The sequence below is a fragment of the Hyperolius riggenbachi genome, chromosome 7 (assembly GCF_040937935.1).
Source record: "Hyperolius riggenbachi isolate aHypRig1 chromosome 7, aHypRig1.pri, whole genome shotgun sequence".
Taxonomy (NCBI): domain Eukaryota; kingdom Metazoa; phylum Chordata; class Amphibia; order Anura; family Hyperoliidae; genus Hyperolius; species Hyperolius riggenbachi.
In genome coordinates this window covers 270,491,743-270,509,216 of record NC_090652.1, presented here as the reverse complement: position 1 = coordinate 270,509,216, position 17,474 = coordinate 270,491,743, and the positions used below count along the sequence as shown (strand labels likewise).

The following is a 17,474-nucleotide window of genomic DNA, read 5'->3' as shown; positions in this document are numbered from 1 at the left end:
GGTAGGAGGGAGGAGGGAATAGGTAGAAGGGTAGAGGGAGGTGGGAGGTGGGAGGAGGGAGGTGGGAGGTGGGAGGAGGGAGGTGGGAGGAGGGAGGAGGGAGGTGGGAGGTGGGAGGAGGGAGGTGGGAGGTGGGAGGAGGGAGGAGGGAGGAGGGAGGTGGGAGGTGGGAGGAGGGAGGTGGGAGGAGGGAGGTGGGAGGAGGGAGGTGGGAGGAGGGAGGTGGGAGGTGGGAGGAGGGAGGTGGGAGGTGGGAGGAGGGGGGTGGGAGGCCAATTAAAATCTCCCTACCCGAGTGTATAGCAGCTGTCCCATAACTAATTAGTGTAGCCAGGCAACTGAGTCAAATGGTATAAAGGACCTAGCTTGAAGGGAAGGTGGGCAGGTTCTCTAGCACTGAAAGCAGTGTGTTTGACAATAACATGTCTGCTGACAGTGAAATGGAGGCTAAAAATTTTGCTCAATACAGCATTATGGGGTGAATCGAACTTCCGCAAAAGTTCGCCTGATGCAGGCGAACGCGAACCCCCAAAGTTTGCCTGGAACCGTTCGCCGGCGAACCGTTCGGCCCATCTCTAGTGGGCGGTGCATACCATGTGCTTCATGTTGCTCTGGCATTCTCTAGCCGGCAGTACCATTCCTCCAGTGCTGATCTGTTGGTTAGCAACTTCTGGTTTCTAATCTAAAGTCTAAACTTTCTTATGTCATGGGCATTTTCCTGGAAAAAAATTGAATGGGTTGGAGAACCTCTTTAAATGTAGATTGTTGGGATAACACAGTTCCTCTTGCAAGTTCAGAGACATTCACTTTCAAAATAAATTGCAGTACTAGATTTAAATAACAAAGCACAAGAGTGGAGATAAAGTTCTGTTATGGTGATTGACCTGAAAGAGAACATTTAAACAGCGTGTGCTCTTCTGCAATTTTGGAGGGAAATTTCCTGGATAAACTAAAGGTAGAAAATGTCAAAAATGAATCACTGGACATCATTCTGAACCAAAGGCCCAGGGCATTCCAGGATATGTCTGGGAGTCCTTAGTAAACCATTTGGTATAGATGAATCAACCCAGAAATTGGATGTTGTCTTCCTCAAATTCTCATTTCTTGATGGCCTGGGAGAATAGACTTCAGAAGAGGAAGCGTTTCATTGGTGGAAATGCAAGGCTTTAAATCAGAATTATACATTGCTAGATGGTCCCAATTTCTGATAACGTGGTTAAAACGTTTAAAATAAGGAAGGGTGGTGAATTTATCTCCTCCAAATAAAGACCACAGCATTGATCAGTAAAGGGAAGTTACTGGAGATAACACACAACACGTTTTGTGGGAGAATCCTGCTTCTTCGGGTAAATATACAGTACATATGTCTGTAAATTGCTGTGTGACAAGCAAAGAACATTTGGGCTATCTAATCTTCTCTAGCTTGATATGAGAACCATCAGCAAAATGATAAAGGGCTTGAAATTTATCCCAGAGTGGATGACGGAACTGCCTGGTCAGGTTAAAATGGGCACTGCAGATTTGACCGCTCGAGACTATGTGTCTAGTCTTCCTGTATGCTTCAGCTCACTTAGTTAATCCAGTGATAGAGAGCAGCAGGCTTCAGTGAGCACAGAAAGAACAAAGAAGCAAGAAAAGGTTTTATAAGTTTCAAAGGTAAACTCTTGATTCTTGTGTGCAGGCTTTAATTCATTTTGGCTGCCCTACATGTGAAGATTAGACTGACGTCCAACTGCAGGCCCCAGAGTCAATGATAGTAGTTAAAGTGAACCTGAACTGAGTAAAATTATTTAAAGAGAATCTGTACTCTAAAATTCTTACAATAAAAAGCATACCATTCTATTCATTATGTTCTCCTGGGCCCCTCTGTGCTGTTTCTGCCACTCCCTGCTGCAATCCTGGCTTGTAATTGCCATTTTTAGGCAGTGTTTACAAACAAAAGACATGGCTTCTAACTAGAGTGTGATAGGCTGAGAGGAACTCAGTCTCTGACTCATACAGAGCTTGGAGAGGGTGTGTATAGCTTCTGCCAATGACAAGCAGAACAGCACATTCCACACATTCCAGCCTCAGCCGACAGAAGATTAGATCATATAATAGAGATAACACAGCCACTGTGCAACTAGAAAAGGCTGCAGTAACACAGACCACATTAGAACAGGTACAGTATAGGAAATTATAGGATAGAAGAAATAAGGCTGAACATTTTGTTACACAGTCTCTTTAAAGTAAACACATGATGTACCTGCAAATTAATATTACATATGGTACTTACCTCACCCTCAGTTCCTCTCAGAAGTTCACCATTCACTTCTAATAACAAATCCTTCCAGTTCTGACAAGATTTTGTCAGAACTGAAATATATCAGTTGCTGTCAGTTATAACTGAAAGGACAACTGCTGCGCAAGGTAATATCCATGTTTCCCTAAGGCTCAAGTGGCTTACAGTGTGCGCAAGGTAGTGTCCATGTTTTCCTAAGGCTCAAGTGGCTTACAGTGTGCTGACCCAGAAGCTGTTATGGGGTCATTGCCATTTTTAAAATGGAGGATGGACAATTCCATCCATCACAGTGGACACACAGGACACGGGAGAGGAGAAATAGATTCGCGAGAAGACTATACGGGAGGCAAGTATGACTTGTGTATATTTATTTTTAATTTTCAGCTCAGGTTTGCTTTAACCACTTTGCATCCAGACCTTGTTTCCCACTGATGGACCAGAGCAGTTTTGACAGTTTAGCTATGTCCTTATTTATTCAGCAATCACTTTATCCCTACTTATGACACAGAAATAAAATATATATTGTTTTTTTTTTTAAGACAAACTAGGCTTACATTGTATGCCATTTTTTCCCTCAAACAATTTTGTTTTCTATGAATTTTAATGGGAAAACAAGGAAATAAATAGAAAAAACACATTATTTCTCAGTTTTACCAATTCCAGTTTAAAAATAAAAAGTGCTACTGTAGATAAAAAACACAAATTTAGTTTGGCTATTTCTACCGCTTATCACACAACTTGGATTATGTTCCTGTCACAATTTATAATGAAGATATTTGACTCTGAAATAATGCTATAGAGTGTATTTTTCACTATGAACTGAGAAAATAAAAGTATTTTTAATGGTAAAAATCAATCTCATTAGCTCAGGAAACATATATTCCCATTCACCAATTAGTGCTGCATCAGATAGTGCCAGAAATGTGCACAGGAGCAAGTCCAATACTGCACAGCACTGCTTCTGCTACAAGATGTATATCTACTGACTCGTGGCTTAGATGAAGTCACAGAGGACGTAGATATACTGTAGTGGTGGATAAAGTGGTTAAACTGTTATTTCTGGCCAACATAGGGATACAAGTACAGGAATAAAAGCTATTTTGGGAACAGAAGTCAAAGTATCAACCAAATCCAAATCTCACTCCTTACCGATATAGCAGTGCCCAGCTCAGCGCCAAAACCACCTGATTCGCTGAGTGGGTTTCCTCCAGGCACTCCGGTTTCCTTCCACATTCCAAAAAACATACAGATGAGTTAATTGGCCTTAGCCCAAATTGGCCCTAGACTACAACACATACACTAAACAATATAGGCTTTGGTAGGGATTAGATTGTGAGCCACTCTAAGGGACAGTTAAGTAACAAGACAATGTACTCTATACAGTGCTGCAGAAGATGTCAGCGCTAAATAAATACTAAATAATAATAATGTCTAGCTGCACCATTTGGGCAGGAGTTGCTCTAGGCCTGGGACTATGTAGCCTTTCCATAAATCTGACCCAGATTTCGCAACCAATACAAACACGCAAAAGTGCCAGGAAAAGACATTCTTTTCATAATAAACTGTCCAGCATTCCTTTAAAAATGGTTAATTATATACAATAAAGTATCATTTTTTATAGACTTTTTGCTTTATCTGCTTACGTATACATGTGCGGGGGAAGCTGAATGTCTTCACACACTGCCCTGTACACTATCAGCACTAGAGGAATGTGGTACGTAAACAAGACTTTGGATGAAGCAAGGAATCTGTGCGTCTGGAGTCGGGAATTCACATCTATGGAACGTTTTTCAGTTATAATGGGCTGCTTACATGTAAAAAGGAAACTGGGAAATGTAGGCGCAGGGTGAAGCCAAAAAACGTCTTACCCTGCTATGGCTAATTTTCTGTCCGCATGAATTACTATTCCCCCTCCAAGCCGCTGTACAGCGGGGGTAAGATGCAATTCAGCTTCCAGCTATTGGTGCCGGCCCGAATTGCACTGTTTTATCGTAATTTGGGCTTTGTCTTTTGCCGGTGACCAAATTACTCACCGAATATAGCCGTTCAGATTACGACCTATGGCGGTGCCCAAATGTACTCGGCCGAACAGCGCCCTTTTTACCTGTCTCCTAATGGGCCCTATACTGGACCACCCTGAAGTGATGTGATCACATGATCACAATTATCTATCATCTGGTCAGACTGCTTAGTGACGCTTATTTCATTCAGGTTTGAATAGAAAGCCCAGTGATCCAAGCTACACCTTTTAGTGCTTGAAACCCCCAGCCCCCCCCCCCCCCCTCCCCAGATAGTATTGTTTCCCTGGGTCCTAGAGCCAGCGGATGGGCACCCTAGGTCTCCCCCAATGAGAATGGTGGTCCCCTGCAGTTTTTGCAGCAAAGCAAACTCACCTGTCTGGCCAGTGTGCTACTCCTTCAGTCCGTGTGCATCAGTCTTTGCCCTTGTGAGGCACTGCTTTTGAGTGACCCAGTAGTATGTACATTGTGAGGAGTACGGACCTGTATTATTGCACCTACTGGTGGCACGGTGTGCTTAGAATCATTTTTTGTACCTGTACCCCAGCAGGTGGCATTCCACATGACCCTCTGCACTATACCCCACCAGAAATCTCTTGGTTTACCTGCTGGTGGCATTTTGCACCTAGTGTGTGGTACTTCCACTGCACACCAGCAGGTGGCCCTACTGCAAAACTATCTGGACATTTATTCATTATACAATCACCTGTTGCAGTTTGCACACGTGTCCAAATGATCCTCCGTTCCCCTGCCGGGTCTGACTTTCGGAACCGCCAACTTGTAAGTCGAGGTTCACTGCGCCTGCGCGGGCCTGGCCGCCCGCATCCTCATAAGCACTCCCGTGGCTAAAAGTGTCCCGCACATGCACAGTACGAGAAAATCTCTAATGCGCAGTACGCTCCAGGCGACGGGAGCGCGAACGAGAACACGCACAGGCGCAATGGCCATCAACTGGCAGAAGTGAACGTGAGCCGCGGTGGGGGAACAGAGAATCGTTTGGTAACTTCGCAAGCACAGGTCGGCTGCAGGGGGCTGTTATACTTTTTTTTTTTAACATCTACATCCGCTGCTGGCTCTGCTCTCTGTATTCTGATCACCTGGCTTTTGGATCTGTTTGTACTGACTCCAGACCTTGATTCTGCCTTTGCCCTCATCGTGTTGTTTTAAAATTTGTTTTAAAAAGCTGGCAACAGTTTATACAATACTGTAACATGTAACAACAAAATTAAGAATTAGGGCCCTTTTCCACTAGATGCAATTCGCTTCTACTTCAAAAAGCGGATCACAGCCGTTTTGCTGATCGTGAGAGCACCGTGATTTACATATAAATCGTGATGCTCATTTCCCACTAAGGTGCACCGGTTTTCCCAGAATGCAATCGTCGGCGTCTGCGATTTTGGGCAAGTGGAAAAGGCAGTGCCCGATCGCAAATGCAGCGCAATTGGGATTGCGCTTGTAGTGGAAAAGGGCCCCCACACCAGAAAAGTATATTTTGTACAAGGAGATAACTTTGTATGTATGTATACAACATTGTAACTTGTTTGGTTTGTAAGTAGGATACTTTCTATATAAGCATACTTTATATACTCGAGTATTAGTCTAGAAATTAAGTTATGATTCAGTTCATAAAAGTATAGGGGTCGACTTATACACAAGTCATAGGCAACACTGAGTTATATGTCTACTAATAGTGACATTCCCATTTGCAGCAATTTACTCAGTGGTAAGTGATACGTTGAGGAAAGGAAATGCCAAGAAAAGCATAGGTCTGAAAGTCCTGGCCTCAACAATTAACAAGGAAAGGCGCTGGGGAGAAATACTGGGGGGCCTGGAGGAGGTATTGGCTGCACTTAAGGGGCAGAGGGGATAATGGCTGCAATACTGTATGCAGTGCAGTCATTAACCTCTCCTGAGCCCCAAGTGCAGCCAATAACTTTGCTGGGTAGACTTATACTTGAGTCCATAAAAAAATCCAGATTAAGAGGGTTGAATATTGGAGTTGACTTGTACACGAGGTCGACTTGTATTCAAGTATATACGGTATATGCCTCTACCTAATTCACTTGCTGAGAAAGTGTCCATTAACAACACAGCTATAAAACCTTCTTCAGGATTGTTGCCCAGTGCTGTAGATGTATCATATGTCTACTGTAGTAACAAAATACAGCCGGTTTAGCATTATTTTTGCACTCGCAGTGACAGATTTTACGATGTAATCTGTGACAGTCCGTCGTACACTCCTGGAGGAAACAAGTTTTTGATGAGCTGTAAGGACTCTGCTGTGAACAGTAAAATGTTTATGGAACAAAAGAATGCATAAGAAATGCCTTATCTGGATTAAAGATACGGTTCAATTACTCGGAATAAACACTTCATACTGACAGGGATGTTTGTATGGTTTGGCTCTATAAATATTTGAGTCTGATAAAGGCTGTAAGTATTACAGAATATAATGTGTACATGTGTAGGAAGCCTAGGCTCTTATCCACTGCCGTTCCTCCATGAGGCACCACTGATAGAGACAGAGAGAGGGAATGTTCTATAGGCCGTGGCTTTGATAGATGCTAGCACACATTTCCTCCATATGGGCAGATAGGAAAGTGTCTTATACTGGACAGTTCTCAGAACCGTGCTGACCAGCAGTAATGTACTTTGAGTTGGATCTAGATTTAAAATAGCTTTTTCTGGATCTATTGGTCAGAGGCCACACTGAAAATTATTATTATTATTGATTTAAAAAACGCCAACATATTCTGGGGCGCTATACAAAGTAAGAAGCGAACATGAGGTACATAATAATACAGAGAATGGTGTACACCAGTGATCTGCAAACTTGGCTTTCCAGCTGTTAAGGAACTACAAGTCCCACAATGCATTTGTCTTTATGAATCTGTGGCTGTCAAGACTCCTGCATTGCATTGTGGGACTTGTAGTTCCTTAACAGCTGTAGAGCCAAGTTTGCAGATTACTGGTGTATACCAATATAAAAAATACACAATTGGTGACAAAATACAAAAACGATACAAAATACAGAACACAAGATACAGAATTGGTAATGACAGTGACAAATGTAACATGATGAATCAAATGTATAATGATTTCCAGGACACAAAAGGGGAGAGAGCCCTGCCCTTAAGAGCTTACCATCTAAAGGAATGGGAGGGGGGGGGGCGGGGACGACAAGAGGTGGGGTAGTATACAATAAACATACCTAGAGGCAGTGTGTGTAAAGGCCTATTACAGAGTAACCAAGCAGCTCGGGGTGACCCAAACCACTAGGAATGTATAGGGGGAGACCGAAAAGCCTTCCTACTAATAAGCAATGCTTGGTGAAATTTGCCTTCTTAAAACAGAAGGAAATTTGCAATAATTCAGCTATAAGTGAACATTTGTGGTTACCCACAATGCACCACTACTGATTATGCAAATTATTCCTTTTCGAGCCCTGTAAGCAAGACAAGCATCCAGAACCGCTGGTGTATTGCAAGCCTATAGCTTTGACCCCTATTAGAAAGGCATTATTGGTGAAGCAGAGAGATTTACAGAAAGCAGGGTGTATTTTTACAGAAAGTGCAAAAAAAAAAGTTCATTTTTACAGACTGTCCACGAATGTATGTAAGGCTGGCAGCCCTGATTAATAGAGCACCGCTGGCGAAGGATGCCAGCCAGCTGCCACCTTCTGCAATGTGCATGGCTGTGTCTGCGCAACAATGGAAACACCGACCGGCACGCTGTTCAGCTGATGGCAAATTATTCTCTCATGTCTGCGAACAAAACTCCAGGCACCAGCTTTAAATAATCCATATGTAGGAGGAGGAATAACCTCTTATAAACAAAGTCTGTTTCTGAAAGGCTGCCAGAGTTTTCATAAAGTAAATGAAAATAGTCCCTGGCAATGTAATGCAGGGAGCAGCTTCAGCCCAGTGAGTGGAGGTTCTCTGTGTATTTAATGAGCTGAGCTTTCTGATAGTGCCCACTAACAGCAGTAAATCCAAGTACTTAGGAAGTGGCCATTACACCTAAATAGGAAATCTGGGTCCTGGGAAAGTTTGGGTGCCCTATAGGGGCAGGATCATCCACCAGGCAACCTAGGCAGGTGCTTGGGGCCTAGTGGGTGTCAAGGGGCCCACCAGCCACCTGCTCAGACCTCTCTCCACTTCAGCTTGCCAGAAAGACCACAATGGGGCCACAAATCTACTACTTAGTCTAGGGCCCCATTACATCTTAATCCATCTTTGCATAGACGCCCATGTTCAAACTGCAGCTACTTGAAGCCGCACTTTGCATAGCCGGTGAGCCCCAGTGCCCAAACTACCATTAACATGGCAACACAATATTCATCAGAAATGGCAGCGAAGGGGACATGGTGGGTTTGCGTTGGGAGGATGGTGGTGGTTAGGGTTAGGCATGGGTGGTGGGGTGGTCGGTTAGGTTTAGGAATCAGTCGGGGGTGTGGTTAGGCATTGGTGGGAGGGTTGGTTAGGGTTAGGCATCGGTGTGTGTGTTTGGGGGGTGTTTAGGATTAGGCACTGGTGGAGGGAGGGCTCATGTAACAATAGGGTTAGGTTCAGCAATAGTAACATATCAGATATCTAAATTACCACTGCCCAGTAGTAGAATATCGGTAATGTTAACAATATCCTACAAGCAGATATGCCCAGTGCCCAAATTTCTGCAGTGCACGCCATTAAAGATGCCCATTAAAAGTGGGATTTTCAGCGAAAGTATTAATGATGTGATCATTCAGGTCAATTGAACATATTGGGGTTTATTCACGAAGCTTACGTATTTTTCACCTTAACTGTAAGGAGAGCTAATGCATGAGATAAACAAATAAGGAGAGATAATTAATGAGATAAATAGATAAGGAGAGATAAACCATGATTTAAGTTGGATAAGGAGAACTAAACCATGAGTTAAGTTAGATAAGGAGAGGTAAATCATGAGTTAAGTAATTTAAGGAGAGATAAATTGTGAGTTAATAAATAAGGTGAGCTAATTTAACAGAAACAGACCCATTGTTTTCAATCCACGGCTTGAAGTGTACCTTTAACAAAGAGAAGAAAATGATGCATGTCTGGGGCTTCCTCCAGCCCCCTTCAGACTAATCGGTCCCTTGCCGTTCTCCTCCCCCACCTGGTTCCTCCGATAGATGCCCATTATATTTGCCAGTAAGTGCAGGCGCAGTCCGGCCGTGTGCGCTCCCCATCACGCTTCGATGGCTGGGAGCATTCTGCGCCTGCGCAGTAACAGAAAGCTGCACTTTCATGGCCATAAATATAGCTTGAAAAATAATTTGGGGCAGTGTAACCGCATCAGGCTACAAAACAACAAACTGTGAATTTTTGAACGGAGTTATCTTTTCTTCACCAATCATATCTGGCTGTACTATACTCTAACTAGAAACATCATGAAGGGAGTGGGACTGTATCAATACTAAATAATAGTGGAAATAACACTATAACATGGTACTGTAATACAGTAGGACACTATAGCAAGGGGAACTATACTGCACTGAGCACTACAAGAGGATGCTGGCTAGCAGATTCAGTCACTGTTGAGTGGACTGACATTCTGTTTTTATTGAATCTGCATTGATCTTGGTAGTTGGCAGGGGCGTTTCTAAGATCCCAAGAGATTCAGTGCACTTTTGGGCACTCCAGATGGAAAATGGGTGTGATCACGCACCCAAATGTGGGTGTGGTCAGGGGTGGAATAAAAAACTTACATGAACTTAACAGCAGTCTAAGTAGGCCTGCCCAGCAAAATGTTGGATAAAGCCTCCTTTCTATTAATGAAAAAAATTAAAAACATGGGGGAAAAAAGATAAACATAACTAGGCAGAGTCACCTGGCTTCTGGGCTGGCTGATCTGACTTTCTGCTGGGCAGGGTATCTGACAGTTCACCCATAGCATTTCCTGACCTTCTAGTGGACCCCCTCCAATGCTCCCACAGGCCCCCCATTGAGGCACCACAACCCGCTGCATGCCCCATACAAAACTACAGCTCCCTGCATGCCCCCATTAAGGCATCACAGGTCTAGCATGGCACCACAGCACTCAGCATGCTTGGCATTGAGGCACCACAGCTGACTCTGCCTGGGGGACATCCGGGACACCCCAGAATAGATCCGGGGCACGTGCCACTGAACTTTGGGGCTAGCAATGCCCCTGGTAGTTGGCTTCTTTACTATCAATAACTACAAATGTTGCTTTAAAGGTAAGCTGACACACCAAAAAATAAATAAAATGATTAATACTTACCTGGGGCTTCCTTAAAGTGAACCTGAGATGAAAGCTGCACATGCGCGACTCTTTTGGGCCATATTGCAGGGGACAGGAGCCACCTGGGAAGATAGCGAGGGACTAGGTGGTCTCAAGGGGGCTTAAGGAAGCCCCATGTAAGTATGGTACCTGAGATGTCTTTCATCTCAGGTACACTTTAAGACCCTTTGGGCCGTGGGTTCCCTCGCTGTCCATCCAGGATGCTCCAATCCTCCGCTGGCCGGCCTGGTCTCTTCCTCTGGTCGCCGCTAGTCCCCCCGCCGGGCAGTACTGCGCATGCGCAGAACTACTGCGCATGCGCAGTACAGCCCGGCGGACGTCCGATGACGTCAGCGCGCCGTCGTGGGACGCAGAAGTCCCAGGAAATGGAGCGCAGAGGAGCCCGACCTGGCAGCCGGCCTGGCCAGGTCGGGTCGGGCACCGGAGACCACCGGGAGCCTGCAGAGCGGCGGCGAGGGCACCTCCTGCCTGCCACGGGCTGGAGGAAGCCCCAGGTAAGTGGAAATTTATTTTTATTTTTTGAATCCCCTCCCTGAACCTTCCCTTTAAGTGATAAAGATGCTAATCCTGCATTCAAAACTTTCAAAACTTTTCTGCTGTTATGATTTGGAGTTATCACATACTTTAGGAGCACTGGCCCTTTAATAGTCAGTGCCAAACAGTTGCATGCTGGAAGTTCTTTTTATCTATAATATATTCCTCCTTTTCCATTTATTTCCCTGCCTATCAGCTTATCTGAAACCTGATTCTCTGCTCACTTGTGTTTACAAGCAAGGCTGAGGTGACTCAGCGATTAGAGGAGAAAAGAAAAAAAAAGTTAAGGGAAGAAATTACATCAGGATTTAGCCTCAACCTGTGGGAAAAAGACATGGCCCCCCACCAGGAACAGAATTCTCTTAATTTACTATATAACATTCACTGAAATCAAAACGTGGACAGTACTGTACAATACATGTGTTATGTAAGTGGATCAAGTATTTATCTACTTATATACCGGTATGTGTTTTTTCCCTGGCATAGTATGGCTAATCCTACTGCTTTAAGTGGCGGATGCAGCTACTGTGCATTTGGATTCAGAAGGTGGTTTTTAATACATTGTTTTTAACCTATTTTTGTGTTTGGATAAGACCTAATAAAATTGATTATTGATTGTACGTTACAAGGATTGTGATGAGTATTTACTTTTATTGATATATGTCTTTTGATGGGGCAACTTTCTTTGTGGTGTTAGATGCAGCTACCGTGCGACTGCCTCATTTTTTCTTACTCACTTTGTGTATACCTTATCCTTCTGAATGTGTGTATTTGGATTGTTGCCTGGTGTTCTACTTTAAGCTGAAAATCAATGTACAATCCAGTCTGTGAAGCGTCACTCAGGGGAAGAATGCCTTCAATCAAGATCACAATTGCAGCTTCAGAAATTTTAATAAGAACACACTGGAAATAAAGGGAAAACTGCCAATCTGAGCGGTGCGCACACTGCTGGCAGAAGCAGCTGTAGCCACAGAACAGCTGGACGGAGAGCCCTGCATGCCTTCCTGCAGAGAGAATACCACTCATCTACTCCTATAGATAAATTCCAACTATTTATGACCCCTCCAAAAGTGCACACTAGTCATCCTAACACCTGCAGTGCTGCCACTGGCTGCATGCATAAACACGCAGGAGCAGTAAACAATTGGCTCACTTCAAGACAAACCATAATGACGTATGGTAGAGTGCAGTCAATTATTCAGGATACCCCCCTTTTATGTTAAATATCCTGCTTTTAGCTTTAAAAACACTTCCAGTAGCTCAGGGGTGTCAAACTCAAATACAAAGTGGACCAAAATTGAATATTGGGACCTAGTCACGGGCCAACCTCAATATCTACTGGCCACCTTCCTCATAAAGTTCCCAGGTGTCTAATGGTCCAACCCCTATACAGTTTCCTGGTGTCTTCAGGTCCTCCCTTCCTCCTCTATACAATTCCCTGGTGTCTAGAGGTCCCCACTCTCCACTATACAGTTCCCTAGTGTTTATTGCTTTCCCCCACCTCCCCATTTGGCTTCCCTGGTGTTCTAGGGCTTCACCTCCAATATAGCTTCACTGGTGGTCTAGAGTGGGCCAAGCACAATGTAAAGTGGGGAAACCACCTGGGGGCCAAATTGAATGGCTCTGAGCGCCAGATTTGGCCCACGGGCCGGAGTTTGACATGTATGCTATAGCTATATATTGCTGTATATTGGTATGTAGCCCTCCCACTGAGGCTTAGGGCTGGTTCCCACTGGCTCTCTGCTGACTTTAAACGACAACCGCTGCGTTCGTCACTTAAGCTCTGCCCATTCAAATGAATGGACAGCACCAGTACCATTTGCGCAAATGCCGTGTTCGATCCCAATTTTCCCATTGTCTCACTCATGGAAGCTACATGGAGGGGTGTTTAAGTGTTTACTTCTTTGCAACACAGCAAATATGGGGGGAAATTACTACCCCACACAGGAGAAAAACAGTGAAGAGATGGAGAGGAGGAGGAGTCAATGCTGCAGTGTCTCCCCTTTTGCTACTACAGTGAAAACAATACCTTAGCAGTAGTGTATACAAGCCACATGACAACTGTTACTGGGGAAAATATTTTTTGGCTACATAATTTTAGCACACATGAACTACCAGTATCTCTCGTGCCTGTGTATTTTGCGGGGGAGCAGATGCGCAAATCATTTTGGAAACTGTCCACATACTTTAAATTCACAGTGCTTAGGTGTGAACTGGGCCTGGGAGACAATATCGGTGTTTGGTTTCAAAATCGTTTTTCTGTCTATGACAGGTATAAAAAGGTATGCGCTATTGCCAAACAAGAGGCTCGGGTGTTTTCGCACACAGCAATGCTGACTGATGTTGAGAATGGCAGAACAATGGTCACTATTGTATCTTCAGCCCAGTCGTACAGTGTTCTTTCCACCGGGAACAATAGATCCTGCCTGGTGGACATGACACCATTACACACTGGGAAGAGTATTAGATTACCCTTTGTGCAAGTTTGCTCCTCTTATTTTCAATTACAGGTTATCTGTTTGCACTTTCAGCATTCGGTTGTGGTTGTCTGCAACTAATTGCCTATTAATTGAAATAACTTCCATAAAGCTATACACATCTCATTCAGCCTGCCTTGTAATGGACTGAGAGAACTGCGTTCTGCCGCTTCTAATTGCCCAGGAGACGGGAGCTCAATTACATGATATCAAGTAATGGATGGATATGAGAGTCCTTCATAGAGCACAGTGCACACTGGTGAGCCGGAATATGGATGTTAATGCATAGGAAATCTCCCAGTGTGAAGTCCTTTTTATTCCTAATCAGAGGCAATTTTCAGGAGGGTCGTGTGACTACTGAACGGTTAATGGATTGTGCTTATGCTGCTGCGATGGTCCAAACTAGCCTGGAACAGAAAGTTACAAAGGGAAAAATAATCTTATGACGTATAACTGGTACACCTTTCCAGGCTAGATTTATATACTTTTTCTGTCCCTAGGTCACCTTTCTTGTTGGTGCTCTTCCATAAGCAGCAGCATCCTCCATTCTATGTGTACCCCCCCATGTGTACCATCCATGCACTGCAGCCCCTCTCTTTCATGTACAGCTCCCATGGGCAGCAGAACTCCTTCTCCATGTGTCACTCCTCATTTGCAGCCTTTGATTTCATACGCACCAACACCCCCATGGCTGCTGGCGCCCAAGGCATGGGCCTTTGTGGCCTTTCCAAAAAACCAGCCACGACACCTGGCATTTTAAAAGAACATTGGGAACAATACAACCCACAAGTCTTCAAGAGGAACTGTGATGACATACAGCACAATGTAGTAATCTATTTAGCAATACCCATTTCTACTTTAGTTATTCTGGTTTCAGCATCAGAAATACATCATATCTTTATAATGATGTATAATGGTATGTAACCCCGCCCTCTCAGTGATTTTGAGCCTAGGCTATGATGTCATGCAGTCTTCTCCCCCAGAGCACTCTGGGAGGTCATGTAATGTTCCTTTTAACCTCACAGAAGAGTCTTGTGTTTACTGAAGATGCTGCTTTCCTCTCTAGACCCAGCACCTTGCACATTTTCTCCTTACTCCTACCCTAACTACCACAGGGCAACACTAGGTTGAGCCTTACTGTTCACATGTCCCCTAAGGTTAATGTATGGCAGCCAGGTCTACTGGAAACAGAAGTGGTGATGTGGTCTGTCCTGGCCTTGGAAATACAAGCTACAACGAAGGCAAGGCATTTCTTTACCGTATACAAAGAAAAGACGTTCAGCAGAGGGTGAGGCATTTATGGCTTTGTTAGCCTATTTCTGTACTTTTTAAATGTATCCTTAAAGAATGAATAAACCTGCTAGGCAGCTGAAGGAACTGTCTTGCTGATGCCTTTAGCCACTTTATACCTGTTGGTACTCCCAGGGATGACTGGATGACTTAGGATCTCACAGAAAAGACTAAATGGCTTACAGCGGATTGCTTGTGACAGGTTACCGATCTCAGCGTTCTGGCACTGAATCAGCCACACGGATTATTTCTGCATAAAACAAAGCAGAAATAGCAGAAAGAGAAAGTTACTGATCTCTGCAGGTGTGCCCGCACTGTGCACGCAACACTTTGTTAAACACCTGACAGGCAGTGAATGCAGCCATCTCTATTTTGGTCCATCAGATGCTGTGAAGGTTCCCCATTGGGATGAAAGGGCACTATGTTTAGTACAGTCAACACTGCACACTCCACTTTACAGAAAGGCTAAAGTATTTTCAGTGGTATTGCTGAATTACAGTGACACGCTCATTTACGTAGATCTCTTTTGTTCTGCTTTTTACCTTGGCCTCGTCAAACCTGCTGGCATCAGATGAAGTGCAAGTATGACGTTTCTGCTTTTAAGGTGTTTGTAGGTTCAGACCATTCGTTTTTAGCTTTGGAGACCAACTGCCGTGTTTCCCTGAGAATAAGACAGCGTCTTATATTCATTTTTGCCCCAAAAGATGTGGTAGGGCGTATTTTCAGGGGATGTCTTATATTCCTTCCCCACTTTTCCCCCTTATATTCCTTTCCCACTGTTTCTCTGCTGGTCCAAAAGTGCCGGTATGCTACTGTACTGATCCGGCACCAGCCCTGCCATCCCGGCACACAGCTGATAACCTTGACAGGACCCATGCCCAGTCGGTACTGCATCGCATTGTGTCCCCTTGCTGGCCGCCTCATTCTGCTGCTGCTGTGCATTGTACTGTAGCTTGTAATGTATTGGAGCCGATGGTCTCAAAGGCGGGATCATGACTCCGTTATTGGGCCAATCACGAGACCATCGGCTCCAAGAGAAACACAAGTTGCCTGAAGCTGCGCCGAGAACACAGGCATGAAGCTGAGGGAAATCAGAGGACAGGAGGACAGTGGCAAAGAGAATGGATACTTGGGGGGCAGCGGAATACACAGGTGAAACCAGGAGGACATGAGGGACAGGGAAGACACAGTGGAGGACAGGATACATTACGGTACAGTAATAACACAAGTTGCCAATTTTTCCCTACAGTAACTGCTGCTAGGGCTTACTTTTGGGGTAGGGCTTATATTTGGAGCATGCTCAAAATTTCAGCTAGGGCTTATTTTCAGAGGATGTCTTATTTTCGGGGAAACACAGAAGGTGTCACAAGGGGTGACTATGCCAGGCTTTCAACAGCTTTGCCACTCTGCATTCAGAGGAAAGTGTAAACCCTCAAAACTTAGTATGGGTGGAGGCAATGGCAAGCAGCAAGCCAGGGAACAGTACGATGCGGTGCCCCTGCAGACAAAGCAGGTCATTTTGACATGGCGGCTGTCATCATGCCTCGACAGTACCATAGATGACAACATACATGTGCGTCTCTAGGGCGTCAGTGATCAGGAAACGGCGGTAAGTGGGCACGGCGATCAACAAGCAGCGTGAGGATTTGGCAGGCACAGCACAATGTTTGGAAAGCTGCGGTAAGTGGGCGTGACTATTAGCAAGCAATGTGAGAGTTTGGCAAGTGCAGCACAGTGATCAGTAAATGGTGTTGGATGGTTACGTTCGGCACACATTTCGGTAAGTATTCAGTAGGAGTCACAAGTGATTGCAAAATGGCAGTGACTAATATGTAGGTGGTGCCAGGGTATTTCAGTTATTGTTTGATGTATTGGTGGAAAAGTTAGTGTAATGGTGCCCATACATTGTACAATTACAATTCTTTTATTTTTTTCGATTAGATAATTTTGTTTGATTATTCCGTAAAATGTTTCCAACATGTCCGACCGGATTTTTTTTTAAAAAAAATGGATAATCGTTCGTTTTTCTTGATCGAAAAAAGAGAATCTTTTAGATTTGATTGTTTTGGTCGAATAAACTGGAAAATCAAATGCTTTTATTGTACCATGTATAGTCACATCAACAGAAAAAAACTTATGTCGATGGTTCCAGTGATTGTAAAACCAACGCATAAAAGAAGGCACCCAATGCATAAAAGAAGGGCAGAGGCTCTCATGCTTGCTTCACAGCCATAGCAGTTAAGACACCTGTTTTTCACAAACCTGAGGATGCAGGCAGGCACCCACGAAACGCATTGGCAATTTTATGTGCTCAAATAAAAAAACTTTTTTCAATAGACTGGTTCAAATTCTTCAAGAGAGGTAAGATTACTTCTCTGTTTATAAGATCAACAGTGTTATTAGCCTCTCTTTTATGCATTTGGCGCATCCACCCCTGTTTTAAGTATCAACAGAAAGGCTGGTGTTAGGTGTTGAGGAGGGAGAGTTAGTGTTAGGCATGGAGAAAAGGAGCGTTAGATGAATGGTTAGGAGGAGGTCGCAAGTCAAGCGTGCCGCAAACTATAGGCGTTAGTATAATATCGGTTATAC

The 17,474-nt window shown here is 44.2% G+C and overlaps 1 protein-coding gene across 6 annotated transcripts in view; it reads right to left on the bottom strand.

Moving 5' to 3' along the window:
- CCDC148 (coiled-coil domain containing 148) overlaps window positions 1-17,474 on the bottom strand; it is a 267,767-nt gene that overhangs the window by 215,335 nt on the left and 34,958 nt on the right. For 2 of the 6 annotated variants that reach the window (XM_068245736.1, XM_068245741.1), the window contains exon 2: window positions 3,431-3,505. The exons of 3 other annotated variants lie outside the window; for them this stretch is intronic. The gene's annotated coding sequence lies outside the window, so the exon portion shown is untranslated. Of the gene's footprint in view, window positions 1-2,275; window positions 2,318-3,430; window positions 3,506-17,474 lie in introns of those variants that run through there. One more of the 6 variants, XM_068245739.1, reaches the window with a different exon arrangement.